This window comes from Hevea brasiliensis, chromosome 3 (assembly GCF_030052815.1).
Source record: "Hevea brasiliensis isolate MT/VB/25A 57/8 chromosome 3, ASM3005281v1, whole genome shotgun sequence".
In the NCBI taxonomy this organism is placed as follows: domain Eukaryota; kingdom Viridiplantae; phylum Streptophyta; class Magnoliopsida; order Malpighiales; family Euphorbiaceae; genus Hevea; species Hevea brasiliensis.
The window spans coordinates 10,471,657-10,485,109 of record NC_079495.1 but is presented as its reverse complement, the minus strand read 5'-3'; the positions used below and the strand labels follow the sequence as shown (position 1 = coordinate 10,485,109).

The following is a 13,453-nucleotide window of genomic DNA, read 5'->3' as shown; positions in this document are numbered from 1 at the left end:
TCCTTATGAGTTTTGATTTAAGCAATTATAGGATTTGCTCCAAGTGGAGGAATCTCATAGTCTTCTTCTACAGTCTCCCAGATGTCCAATGCCTCCAGATAAACTGTCATTTGAACAGCCCAAGCTTGATAATTTGTTCCATCAAATTTTGGATGAACAATTGGTGTGAAATTTTATTGTCCCTCCATCTCTAAGATTTGTGTGTGTGTGTGTGTGTGTGTGTTATGGGTTATGGGTTTTTCTCTTCTCAAACAGATCCCACAAAAAGGTTCGCTCTAATACTCATTGTTGGTGTTTTGAAAAGAAAAGAAGCACAGCAGAGTGAAAGATAAGCAACAAATAAGAAAATTTTATTATTAGACTATTTGGGCTATTTTTCGTTGAATGTAAAATGCTATATACACAAGTCACAAACCAGAAAATGCTAAAAATAAGCTAAAGACATTCTGCACGTTGGCATAATATCAAAATAAGCACTGAAGTCCTATTTTTAAGCAACTATTAATTCAAAAACATTCAAAGACTTTGACTTTTTTAAAATACTGCAACATCTCAGTCAAGCAAATCATTCCATATCAGAAGACTAGCAACTGAGACATCTTTTCAAGAGGGGGAGTCTGTAAATGTTGGTTCAAGATTTAATGTGTCTGCTTGCCGTGTACTAAAATGTTTATGAGCAATGGCAGATCATAAACTTTTCGAGTTGGAGACAGAATAGGTGGTGGGTTAATGAAAGAGGTTGCTGAATTAGAAAGATCTCTCAATAAGGTTCTGCTTCATATTAAGTCTGCAATTGTAATATTGAAGTTTCTGATTTTCAAATTTCTGTTGGAAATTTATGTCAACAATCAACTATAGCTTCTATTTGAATGAAGTTCCATCATACTCTTCAAAACTTGTGAACTCTTAATTAAGATCTTTGTAATTTTAAACCTTCAGTAATTGGGATGTTTAATTCTTCGCTTTACTTCCATGACACTGCAAGTAGATGAAATTCTGTTATCTCTGGCAGTAAGCAAGATCACGAAACAAAATTAAAAGAACGAAAAAAGTATACAAATGATTTATTTCACTCATATGAAGAAAATAAATCATAAGAGAGTTAGTGATTGGCTCATTTCTTGCTTACTCACATTACTCCAGGAAAATTTTAGGATAATAAAAATATGAAAAAAAAAAAAAGCATTTGAGCATGGTTTGAACAACACGAAGATAACTGTACTCTTAAAGAAAGTTAAACTCTGTATTTCCTCTATTATTTCCACCTGAAACCCATGCCAAATTATTATGATAACAAAAAGAATCTACATAACTGGACTATCTTTTTACTTAAAGGCAAACAGAGAATGTTAATGGTCTTGAAAATTTTATGAGAAGCTTAGCATTTGATATTGGTTGAAAACAGAGATAGAACTGACTAGAGTTTTAACAAATCAACGGACAACAGGCCTGAAATTATCAATTTCTAAATATATGTCATTCATCTGTGTAAATGAGTCACAAAATGAGTGGTGCATATCGATCTTACATTAGCTGCACAAGCACAAGAGTAAATAGTGGGATCAGAAATTGTTCATATCAAGTAAATAGATTTTGGCTTTACCTATAGTTTGAAGAGTAAGCTTCAGGAGGCAATCTCTATTTGTTTTCTATGCACATCTTTCCCTTCGTTTAGAACAATATTCAATATTTGTTCTCTGCAGTAAAGACAAGAATACGGGCATGTTGCAAACATTCAGTTTCTGAAATGAGATTGTATTTGTGAAGTCACTCAGGCAATTCCATGAACAAAAAGCGGCAAAGCCTTGAAGACATTAATCAAAGCCTGTGAACCTGTATCTGCCGTAGTTGTACACCTCAATAATCATCATTCACTCCTATACGGAACTAGGGAAAAGAAAATGAAATTAGAAAGGAAAAAGGAATTGGATAACATACAGCTTTTGATGATTTGAAATATGAATCTAGCAGAATCCATATTCTGATTTGACTAATTTCAGCTAAATGGTTCCACTTCACTGCTGGTCAGATGCAATTATCCAAGACTAGTTTATCAGTAATTCAGCAAAACTACGAAGAGAAGTTGCTAAAACAATTGATAAATGAAAATGAAAAGAATCTAAAAGAAATGAAAATTTCTAATTCTAGATTGTTCTAGTTCATTAGTATCCATGTAGCATACCATAAAGTGGCAGATCCTTGAAGACATTATGGAAAATCCTGTATGAAGCCTCAACTGGAAGCCTTGCTTGCAGTGAAAACCAAGTTAAAGCTATTTATAAGTAAAAATAAGATATCTGCCACAAAAGTTAAAAACCAAATAAGTAGAAGGAGGTTCTCATACGCAATAGGCATTTAAATAATTTATTATCATAAATAGATATTGTTATTGAAAGGATTCAATGGCAGAATAAATCCAATTTTTAAGTGTATTTCTCGTTTCTTTGAAAACTTCTAATTTTGGATAATTTAATCCAAACAATTTTATGCAAAATTTTGGATCAAATGAATAAACGTAAAGGTTTTGGATTTATTCTATTATTTGGCCTTTTAAAATATAATAACTTCATTCAACGTAGGCATAACATAAGTTGAATTAGTCAATACCTCACAAACTCCAATGGACCTGCAATCCCAAATGTAAATCAAATTATCATCTTTCCCTCAAATGCAAACGCTTATTAAAAAAAAAAGGGAAAAAAAGGGAAAATTTCAGCTTAAACATAAAACTATCATTAACATCAATTTTAGATGAAGGGAATAGATAATTTATGTGTACCTAATTGTTTGTTGAATCTATGTCGGAACCATCAATAACAATTTTAGGGATATGATCTTGCGCCAGTCTTCACCTTTTTTCAAATTCGCATCTTCCCTTCAATTTATCATAATCTTTAATAACAAGTTGTTGAAGAGACTCTGTATTCTGACTGCACGCAGGCAATTCTTTTAGATTTTCACAACTTTTTAGTGCTAAGAGTTGTAGAGTTTGGGTGGATCCTCGAAGAAGCCATTCTGAAAACACAACGAATTTTGGTTAGTCTACTAGTATCAGCTTTTGAAAGCTGAATTGAGCCAAGTCTCGGTTGTCTTTCTCTTCCTTACATTTTCAAGTTGAGGTTTTCACAACTATCAATACCAAGAGTCTAATGCAGTTGGTAATAACCAGTGTTCGAAGATGTTTGAAGCCTTCCATATCTTCAAACAAGTATTCTAAATTTTCACATTCAAAAATGTTTAAAAAACTAAGAGATGTCAAGCAGCCTAGTCCATTCTTTGCCAAACACTTCTGCTTTGTGGAAAAAGTTAGAAATCTAAGATTGATCAAGTACCTTATGTCAGTGGGTAACTACTCAATGCCTTCACAAAGCATTAAAGTTTGCAGATTCTGTAACTTGCAAATAGAGTTGGGAAACTTTTTAATTTTAGAATTGCCATGTACATGGACAAATCTCAAATGCATCAAAGCACCAACCCAATCTAACGATATTTCTAATTTGGATCGAGCCAAATCCAACATTCGTAAATATTGAAATCTTGACAAAAATGAGTCTAAGTTTGATTGGCTACTAGGGCTCTTTTTCTCATTGCAAAGAAGAGCAGTTCGCTCATGGTCTAAACCTTGTAAAAGTGGGGAAAGATCTTGGGGAAGTGAGTGGAGTTGAGAAATAACAAATGGCGGACACTCTTTGAGATGGATGCGATCTGAGGTTATTGTTAAAAATTCATTTTGTGTCAATGATAATGCAAGAACATGTACTAGATCATGCATTTTACATAAAATGTCAAAATCAAAATCATAAAAATCTTTAAAAAAAAAAGATCTAGACCCCAACTCCTGAAAATAGCGTAACCCGATATCTTCTGGCTCTTCCTTTTTATTTGTTGATTCAAGAAGTCCATCTGCCATCCAAAATTGAATTAACTGAAACCAAGTAAATTCATAGTCCTTTGAATAAAAGGAGCAATAAGCAAAGCATTTTTTTAAATAAACAGGCAATTGTTCATAACTTAATCTTAAAGTAGATAAAATTTCATTTTCCTTCTGTTCTATTTTCCATTACTCACTATCTCTTATAGATTTTCAATAACTTTCATCTGTTCGCGTAAAAAGAAGTGATGCAAGTATCTTCACTGCTAATGGAACCCCTTTAATGCAATTTCATCCCCAATTTTTAACAAATTTAGATATTGCTTCACTTGCCCTTCTTTGAATGAGCATCTAGTAAACAAATCCATTCTCTTATCGTGAGGGAGACCTTTAGCTCAGATGCTGGGATGATGCCCATAATGGAGGCTACTTTATTACTATATGTAGTTATCAAGATTTTGCTTCTATTGGCACCCATACTCAAAAGCTCTTTCAATTGATCCCATCTCATAGTATCATATATCATTCCATGCGTCATCTAAAATGAGCAAGTATTTCATATTTATAATTCTTTCTTGCAAGATTTTTTTGCAAATGTTCCATTTCCAAATAGCTTATGTTCTCTCCATCATTGGTGGCACAGTTAATAATTTTCTCAGTCAAAATATTTATGTCAAAATCTTATGATACACAAACCCACATCTTAAGGTGAAATGATTTTGCACTCATTCATCATTATAAACTAATTTAGATAGTGCACTCTTCCCCATACCTCCAATCCCAACAATAGAAATAATGGAGATCATTCCACCATCACTAGATTCTAGTAAAAGTCTAATGATATATTTTTTATCGTCATCTCTTCCTACAACATCATACACTTGTATAACGGAGTGGGTCATTGTTGTTTCCCTAGGTATAACATGCCTACTTTCGTATCATTCTATGAGATGAAATTTACACTTTGGACTTGCAATATCGTCTAATCCCTCCCTTATTTGCTTTATTCTAGTACTCATTTTAAAACGAAATGCAATTAGATTAAAAGATGAAAAATAGCAACCCACCTGAAATCTAAAAATATGGAGTAATGATTTCATATGCTTACATCTAGATGTCATAAGTAATTCAATTAATTAACACCAAAGCATGCTTTTCTTGATAACTAATTGACAATATACTACTAATTAATACATAAGAACTTCTAGACAAGGTTTTTGGTTTTTCAAGTTCAAACTTTTTTTTCGATTTTTTATTATAATAGGGGTTGGGTAGTCAATCTTAAGTCTCTCATATTTAACACATATGCAGTTAACATTAGGCTATGCCCATCACAAAGATTAAAAATTTTGCCAAAACTGAAAAAAGTTGACAAAATTTTGGATCTTTTTAAATCAGTTGGCTGGAAAATTATAAAGTTATAACTTTTAGAAAAACAAATGAAATTTAAAAATAATTATTGAAATAATATTATATTCATATCATTAAAATAGATTAAAGATAATTAATTGAAATTACACTAATACGTTTTTTATGAAGCCCTTACAGAATTTTCAAAACCTTTTAAGTCATATTATAATAAAAGGCCACAAATAAATGATTGAAATTAAAAATAAAAAACTTTTTTTTTAATTTCTTGAAAATTTTGTTACTTTTCGTAAATAATCATTTTTAATTTTTAATTAAGTAATAAAAAATTTTGTGAATTTTTTCTATAAATAGATATAAATATTGATAAGGTATTAATAAATATACTGTTTATAGTGCTTTAAATTTCTTATTTACACATTCAATATATTATTAACTTTAAATAAATATTATAAAAATATCAATAAATATTAATTTCAATAATACATATTTTCATGATAATAATAATAATAATAATAATGAAAAAATATTAATACCGATCAAAATATTTAGAAGCACATAGCGTTTACAAAAAGAAAATCTCTACAGAAAAATGCAAAATTATATATATATATATATATATATATATATATATTGCTAAACATATCAGTAATAATCTCAATCAAAATAATATACTATTTTAAAGTAGTGTTCATAGCAAATAAATAAATAAATAAAGGCAAAAGAAATATTTATCATGATAATATGTGTATTTTAGTTCCTATTGCAACAATTCCAATATATTATAAATTAAAACAGAAATTAAAAATATATTATAAATTAAAACTTAAAAATTTAAATATAAAAAAAATTAAGTTCATAAAATTTTATATATAATTGGAATTTTATTAGCCTAGAACTACTCGTCAAATTAGAATAAAATTATGGTGGAAAAACTCTATTAATAATCATAAATAATTAAAATTAAAATTAAGTATTATTAAAATTTTTAATATTGTAAGTAATATAAAAAACTTAAAAATTTTTTTGTTTATTTATAATTTCGTCATCTCATTTGTTCTTTTATATATAGTAATTAATATTAAATATAGATTATAGCAAGTTTTGAATTTCATGCATAAAATTTTAGATTTATTGATTGAATATGAATTAAATTTATAAATTTAAAAGATGATTTCACAAATTTATCTTGTTGTTTGGGCCTTTATCATTTAAGAATAAAATTTTTTTTTTATCAAAAATGGTGACTAAGCTATTTTTAAGTCACTATTTAAAAAAAAATAAAGCCTTTATTTTCAATTGAGGGTTAAATAAATTTAAAATAAGAATAGAATTTCCTAATTAAAACTAAATAAACCTAATTTTTAGCCAAAAAAATAAAATATTATTTTCTCAGATTTTTTAATAATAAAATATTCAAATAATAATTTTAATGTTAAATCATTTTGTTGATTATATATTTCTTTAATTATTTAAAAAAATTATTTTATTTAAATAATAAATCATTTTTAATATTTAAAAATTAAAAAATAATATTTTATTATTAAAAATAATATTTTATTAGATGAAACTTATTTAATCTTATTTAAAAAAATTTAATCTAAAATTTAATTTTAAACTTATTTAGCCTCGTTTTTTTTCCATTTCTTTTTTTTAAGTCTATTGAAGTTCCTAACGACTCGTCGTATGGCATGCTTTTAACATTAAAATATAATTTTAAAAGTATTGCCATATCATTATTTGGTTCAAAGTTTTATCACTTGTATGATAAAAGTAGTGTAAAATTATTAACAAATTTATATAATAGCTTGGTCACTATAAATTTGAAATTATTATTTTAAAAGAATGTAATTATCTAGTTAATTGCATTCAAAAAATTCAATTCACATTCAAAACAATTAAATAATTTAACAAAATAGAATAATATTAGATATATTTAGACTACAAAATTAGCAGTTTTGATGAAAAATCTTAGGAAAAATTAAAGAGAGAGAAGATTAAGAAAAATAACATCCAAATCAAAGATTAAAACACATATATATATATAAGAAATTTTTTTTTTCTTTGTTGATAAAATATATAACCTCATGAGATTAGATCATAATCACTAAATTTTTTTAATAATCGAATTAAATTGATTCATAATAATTTAGTATTTTGATTAAAAAATGTACAACTTTTCAATTAAATTTGCTAAAAAAAAAAAAAAAGACTTTGACACTTTGATTCTAATGTGGCATGAAATTCAAATGAATTGTACTTTATAAATTATTCATTCGAATATGAAATGAATTTTCCACTTACCTTTTTAATAGAGCTTTCATATAATTTAAGCACTTGCTTTCTCTGATCTTCGCATTCAAATTCATGAAGCACATCCTCAGCATCATAAAGGGTATCTTTAAGCAATAGACAACCACACACGCAGCTGACGATCATTCACCTGCTTCTCTTCAACATCTAATAAAACAGCTTTCACAGTCAACAAGATATCCCTGTGCTTTTTGAGTTCACCTTGCAAACAGCATGCAAAACTTATCTCTTGATAGGCATGGGATGCTACTTTTTCTAAGACTTTCTCAGCAACATTAAAAGCAAATGACTCTATAGCTATTTTATGGAAGTTGAGAAGAAAATTTTCTTTTTTTTTTTTTTTTTGTTGGGTTTGATCAGTTTCTATTTGAGTATGAATTGAAGTATATGATAAAATCTAAATCAACATCCCTTATTAAGTTTTCGTTGTACTAAATTAAGGTATAAATTGTATTCATTGTTTGTTCTAATTAACAATGAATTTAATAATATTCGATCCTTCTGGATCCTATATCGATTATGGAGTGTATCTGCATAATACTTATATAAAATGAGGGATCTTGATAAAATTATCATAGTTTTACCAAGATATCGAGTATGAGGTGTATTCTACCTAAAGACAAAAAAAAAAAAAAAAAAAAAAAAAAAAAAAGAAAGAAAGAAAGAAAGAAAGAAAGAAAGAAGAAGCAAGCTTCACGGGGGGTGAGCAATTTAGAGTGACCAATGTGCAACCTCATGGTTGAGTCCGCATTAGCGTGGACGTGTGGTCCTTCAAGATTACACATGAATTATGAAATGTGTGTTCATAATACTTATACGAAAGGATTTTAATAAAATTACCATGATTTTACCAAGATATCGAGTCTTGTCCCCTGAAAAATGTGTGCGTGTCTAAAGAAAAAAAAAATTAAGAATATTCGAAATCCTTGTAGTGTCAAAGGGTGCAAAATTAAATCCTATATTCTCACTTCTCCACACTCTTTCTTCTTGTAGGCAAAAGTTACAAGCAATCATCATGTTGATTAGCAGATCACTGGATTGGACCCATTTGGATTGGATTGAATTAGTATATGTAAATTAATAAATTTGTCATTAACAGATTATATTTCAATAAAAGTAAAATAGTAATAACAATAATAATAATAATAATTAAAAGTACTCGAAGAAAGATAAATTGGATATTTGTTTTCGCTCATTGTCTTCTGTGCCTTGTTGCAGATAAAACAAAAAGGTGCAGTTAACACGTACAACATGCAACTAGCTGAGTACTTGATAATACATCTGATGGGAGGGGAAAAAGCAAAAAGAAATCATTCATGTTAATAATTTTTTTTTATATATATTTTTATTTCTTTATGCATTCATAGTTTTCTTTTGAATATTCCAAGAACAAATTCACTGCTATAACATGGTAAAAAGGCTCTGTCACTAACAACAGAATATACAAATAGCACAAGGCATTGAACTGTTTGAGAAAAGGCATTTCCATTCTATCATCTGCCTGCCTTGATTCTTTAAATCACAGATAAAAACATGATTGCGAAAGAAACTACAAAGTATAAACACAGCTGAATCAGGCTGACATTTATTTTGATTTAGTGAAGGCAACAGCATTTGTCAATCAAACCCATTTCAGGAAGAGAAAGTAAATAAGAAACAAGACCCGTCTCAACTAATAGTGGCCATGTTGAAGTACTAAACCAGGCAAAACATTACCAATAAAGGTATTAGCAATCAATAACCCAATAGATCACCAGCTAAAATATGGTTCAAGAGTCACGGGACTTCACAATGAAGTTTTGGCGACTAATTGGATTCATCACAACTGGTGGCCCTGCAGTACGAGGCCATGCCTGGAATTTCTTGTCAGTTTCTTCCCACCATTCATTGCTTGCAACAGTTTTAGGGGTAGTGCCTGAGTTGGAAAAGAAGAAGAAGAAGAAGAAGAAGAAGAAGAGGTAGTGGTAAAACAATAAAATCAGCAACAGGAATGAAATATGTCTCCAAGAGGATAATATATATTACCTCCAAATATCTTCTTGTCAGCAATAAGTTGGTCACATGCATATGCAATCGCAAACGATCCGACTACAGCAGAAATAATATACTTGGCTGCCATGCTCAAACTGCAAAAGAAAGAAATTATTTAAAAATAATAATAAGAAAATAAAAAGGTAACCCATTCTCAAATAGGGTGCACAGTTCTCAGGTATTCTGAACCAAATTTATACCATTGTTTTGGTTCAATTCCAATTCTTTATCAAAACCCGAGCTGAGAACTGAATCAAAGCCAAAACCAATTTGATACGTGTTTCTTTAACATATTTTATATACATTATACACACACACACATATTAATAAATCTGAACTGATAAAAATTAAGTTTGATTATATTAATTTCTTATTCTAATGGTAAAGATGAGATTATTTAGAAGTGAATTTTAAGTTAATAAAGAAATAATTTTGATATATTTTATACTAATTTAATAGATCATATATGTACTGTGAAAGAAAAATATAAAAATTCTTGCTAAAATATAAGAATTCTTGCTATGGTTCAAATGGTAGCTAATTTTAAAATGCAAATGACGATTCAGTTTCGACCATCTATGGCAATAATTGCATAAAATCATTTCAAGAACTAAGAACACGACCAAAACCAAATCGACCAAACCAAAAATAAAAAACAAAAAACTCAACCAAACCAGAGTCAAAATATCAAAGAACTGAACTACATCAAAAACATTGAAGAGTCAAACCAGAATCGGAAATTTGACTATGTTTGATTCAGTTCTGGTTCTAAGCAAGAACTAGAATCAAACCAGACCCGCACACTGCTAAGTCCAAGGACTCCTCATCTATTAGAAATTTGACAGCATTTCTAGCAGTGGATTACACAAGGGGTCAGATCACATTATTAATCACTCCCAAAAATGACACAAATAGCTAAGCATAGCATACTTTTGTTGCAAGAATAATGAACAGAGGCATGGAAATCAGAAAGAAAAAAGTACCATTCGGAACATGCATTTTTACACAGACATATTACATTACATACAGACCCCAAGAAAAAATCTCAAATCAATATCAGGCACGTGTTTGTTTTGAATTGAAATTAAAACTGCCTTTTTTTTTTCAAAAAATAGCTCTTTTAGATAAGGTCAGGACTAGAAAAAGGTAATTTCACAATTATTGTCCCAATATGCCAGGATTATATGTTATCCCAATAGGTAAAGATGTAGGACTTGTACCTGATAGAATAAAATAAAATATACAGAAAAGAATATTGTGTAATCTTGTTTAGTATTTCAATTGGTTGAAACAACTTGCAGCAAATCACTTATAATCTATAGACATGCAATTCCTTATTCAAAGCTAATAAATAAGGGAATCAACTATGATATTCTTAGGCTTTAGGTCAACTAACAGATTGGCGGGACAGTTGGATGTTTCAGTTTAAATCATACAAATGACCGAAAAAGGAAAATACACAAAGAGAAGGTACACCAAAGAAGGCACGATAGCAACCATCAACCAGAAACATGCCATATAGTCCAAGAATTATGAGCTACTTAATTAACAAATCTCAATCTCCATGTTTCAAAAACAAGCTAGTTAATCTTTAACATGTTCTAAATATCATAAGCAAAAAACCATTACAAACAAAGATGATGAAGAAAAAAATAACAATAACAATAATAAGCAGCTTAATTGCACAAACTTAAGTTATAACCTCTAGCTATATGTAATCCGATCCTCCAGATAACATGATCCAAATTCTTTAGTGATGAAAAGCAATAAAATTAGCATTCCAAAATGGAAACAAATGCTTGCAGAGAATCAAACAATCTAAATCACAAAAACATAAAATGATGTTGCTTCTATCGTCATTAAATGCTGTAAATTTTGGGTTTTGCAATTTTTTTTATTGCATTGAAGTAGTTAAAATATAATATATATTTGTTTTCAGTTGAAACTAATTTATTAAATTTACAGAGAACTTTCAATCAATTATATGATATTTTCTATATTTCGTTACATATGCAGTCCAGATTTGTTTCCACTGAAATAGTACATTCCTAGACAAGGACATTTTATGTTCCCAAATTTTTGTTCCACGTACAAAAGCAATACACAATCTAGGGAACCTAGGTAAAAACCTACTCTGGATGGTATCTGAATTCTAATCTCAGCAAAAAAATCTTATCTCAACTATCTCTTCCACCACAAATTTCCTTGCAACAATATCATACAGAAACAGTGACCCACAACAATAGAACCATTATTTTTCTAGCCCAAGACAATAAATTGTACTGCTAAACGATTGAAAATTTCTAACTCAACTGCAAAAATACCCAGTTTCCATTCTAAATCCCTGAAAACCATGATTAAAATTCCAAAAGCATCAATATAAAAAGGTTTTTAAACAGATTTCTTATATACCCAGAAATACCATTCGACCAACACATCTCCCTTCGAGGCTGCCACGGAAATAAATTTCCTTTCAACTAAATTTTCCATCGATTAGACTGAGAATTCATAAATCTATCCCTATAAAAACCGCTCTATAAAGTCCATCCAAAAAAGCATCAACCACTATAACATATGAACCAAAATAATATGCACATCCGCCTACTAGTGCGTATCAGTGATCAAACAGAGCATGATAAAATCTGAGAAATGAAAACCAAAGAGAGAGAGGTTGACTCACCGAGAGTGATGGGAGTTTTGGATCTACAGAGGCGATTGTCTGCCAGAGGCGTCTATTGAAAATTCTGGCGAAAGGGCTCAATTTTATCATGCCAATTGGAAAAATGTACAAACAAACGGTGTCGTTTGGGATCCTTCAAATGTCTTTTTTTTTTTTTTTCACCACTCCCAAATCTAAAATCAACTCTCAAGTTTCAATGGTAAGTAACGCGGAGTCAAGAAGTTAAGTTAGTATGTAAAAAAAATTATTTAATTTAATTCAAAAGATATATATTATATATAATAATAAATTATTTATTATATATGTAGTAATAATAAAGTAAAAATTTATAAAACAATAAATTTATTATTTACAATTGTGCATCATAATATATTAAATCTTTAATTAAAATTAAAATTTTAAATATATTAATCAATTTAAGTTGGCTTCTCATGCAAGTAAAGTTGGATTAGATAAGGATGGTAAAAATTTTTAAACTCGGTTTAACTCGTTCTGTATTTGATATAATATTTAAATATATAAAAAATAATTTATTTTTATATATTTAAATATTATAATTTTAATAAAAAATATAAATATATTATTAAAATTATAAATAAAACTTATATTTTATTTTTAATAAATAAATTATTTATATAACAATAAATTAAAATTTATTTTTTTTTTAATAAATAGCTAGTACAATCATGAAAATTATATTTAATAAACAGTAATGCTACAAGGCCCGTCTTAAACACTTACCGTATGACTTTTTTTTCTTGAAATTAAAAAAAAAAATATATATATATATATATATATATATATATATATATATATATATATATATTTAAACCCTAAAATTTTAAATTATAAATTTTAAAAATCTAAACTTTAAAGTCAAATCTTAAATCCTAAGCTATAAACCCGAATTTCTAAACCATAATCATTAATATGTAAATTTTATTTTAAATTAAAAGAAAAATCAAAGGAAAATTTTTACTGTGGAAATATTGCCTTTTGTTGCGTAATCAAACACAATTTTTCGCTTTATGTTTCGAAAATAGCTACATAAACGCCATAAGCATTCAGCAGAATTAAATTGACTCATCCATTAAAATTGCCATTTGAATACCTACGTTGAACCTTTTCATTAACTTCACATTACCAACAGAGAAGGCAAAACAAAGTCTATCATCTTCTCTCTCATTTAT

General features: G+C 28.5%; 2 long non-coding RNA genes across 2 annotated transcripts; both read right to left on the bottom strand.

Moving 5' to 3' along the window:
* Positions 1-329: 329 nt before the first annotated feature.
* Positions 330-2,279, bottom strand: LOC131178490 (uncharacterized). Its single transcript, XR_009147424.1, has 3 exons — positions 2,183-2,279; positions 1,604-1,887; positions 330-978 (listed from the first exon to the last, which is right to left on the bottom strand). It is a non-coding gene; the product is annotated as an uncharacterized LOC131178490 (long non-coding RNA).
* A 6,823-nt stretch (positions 2,280-9,102) lies between these two features.
* On the bottom strand, positions 9,103-12,412 carry LOC110649198 (uncharacterized). The gene is made up of 3 exons (XR_009147554.1): positions 12,264-12,412; positions 9,578-9,678; positions 9,103-9,467 (listed from the first exon to the last, which is right to left on the bottom strand). It is a non-coding gene; the product is annotated as an uncharacterized LOC110649198 (long non-coding RNA).
* Positions 12,413-13,453: the final 1,041 nt, after the last annotated feature.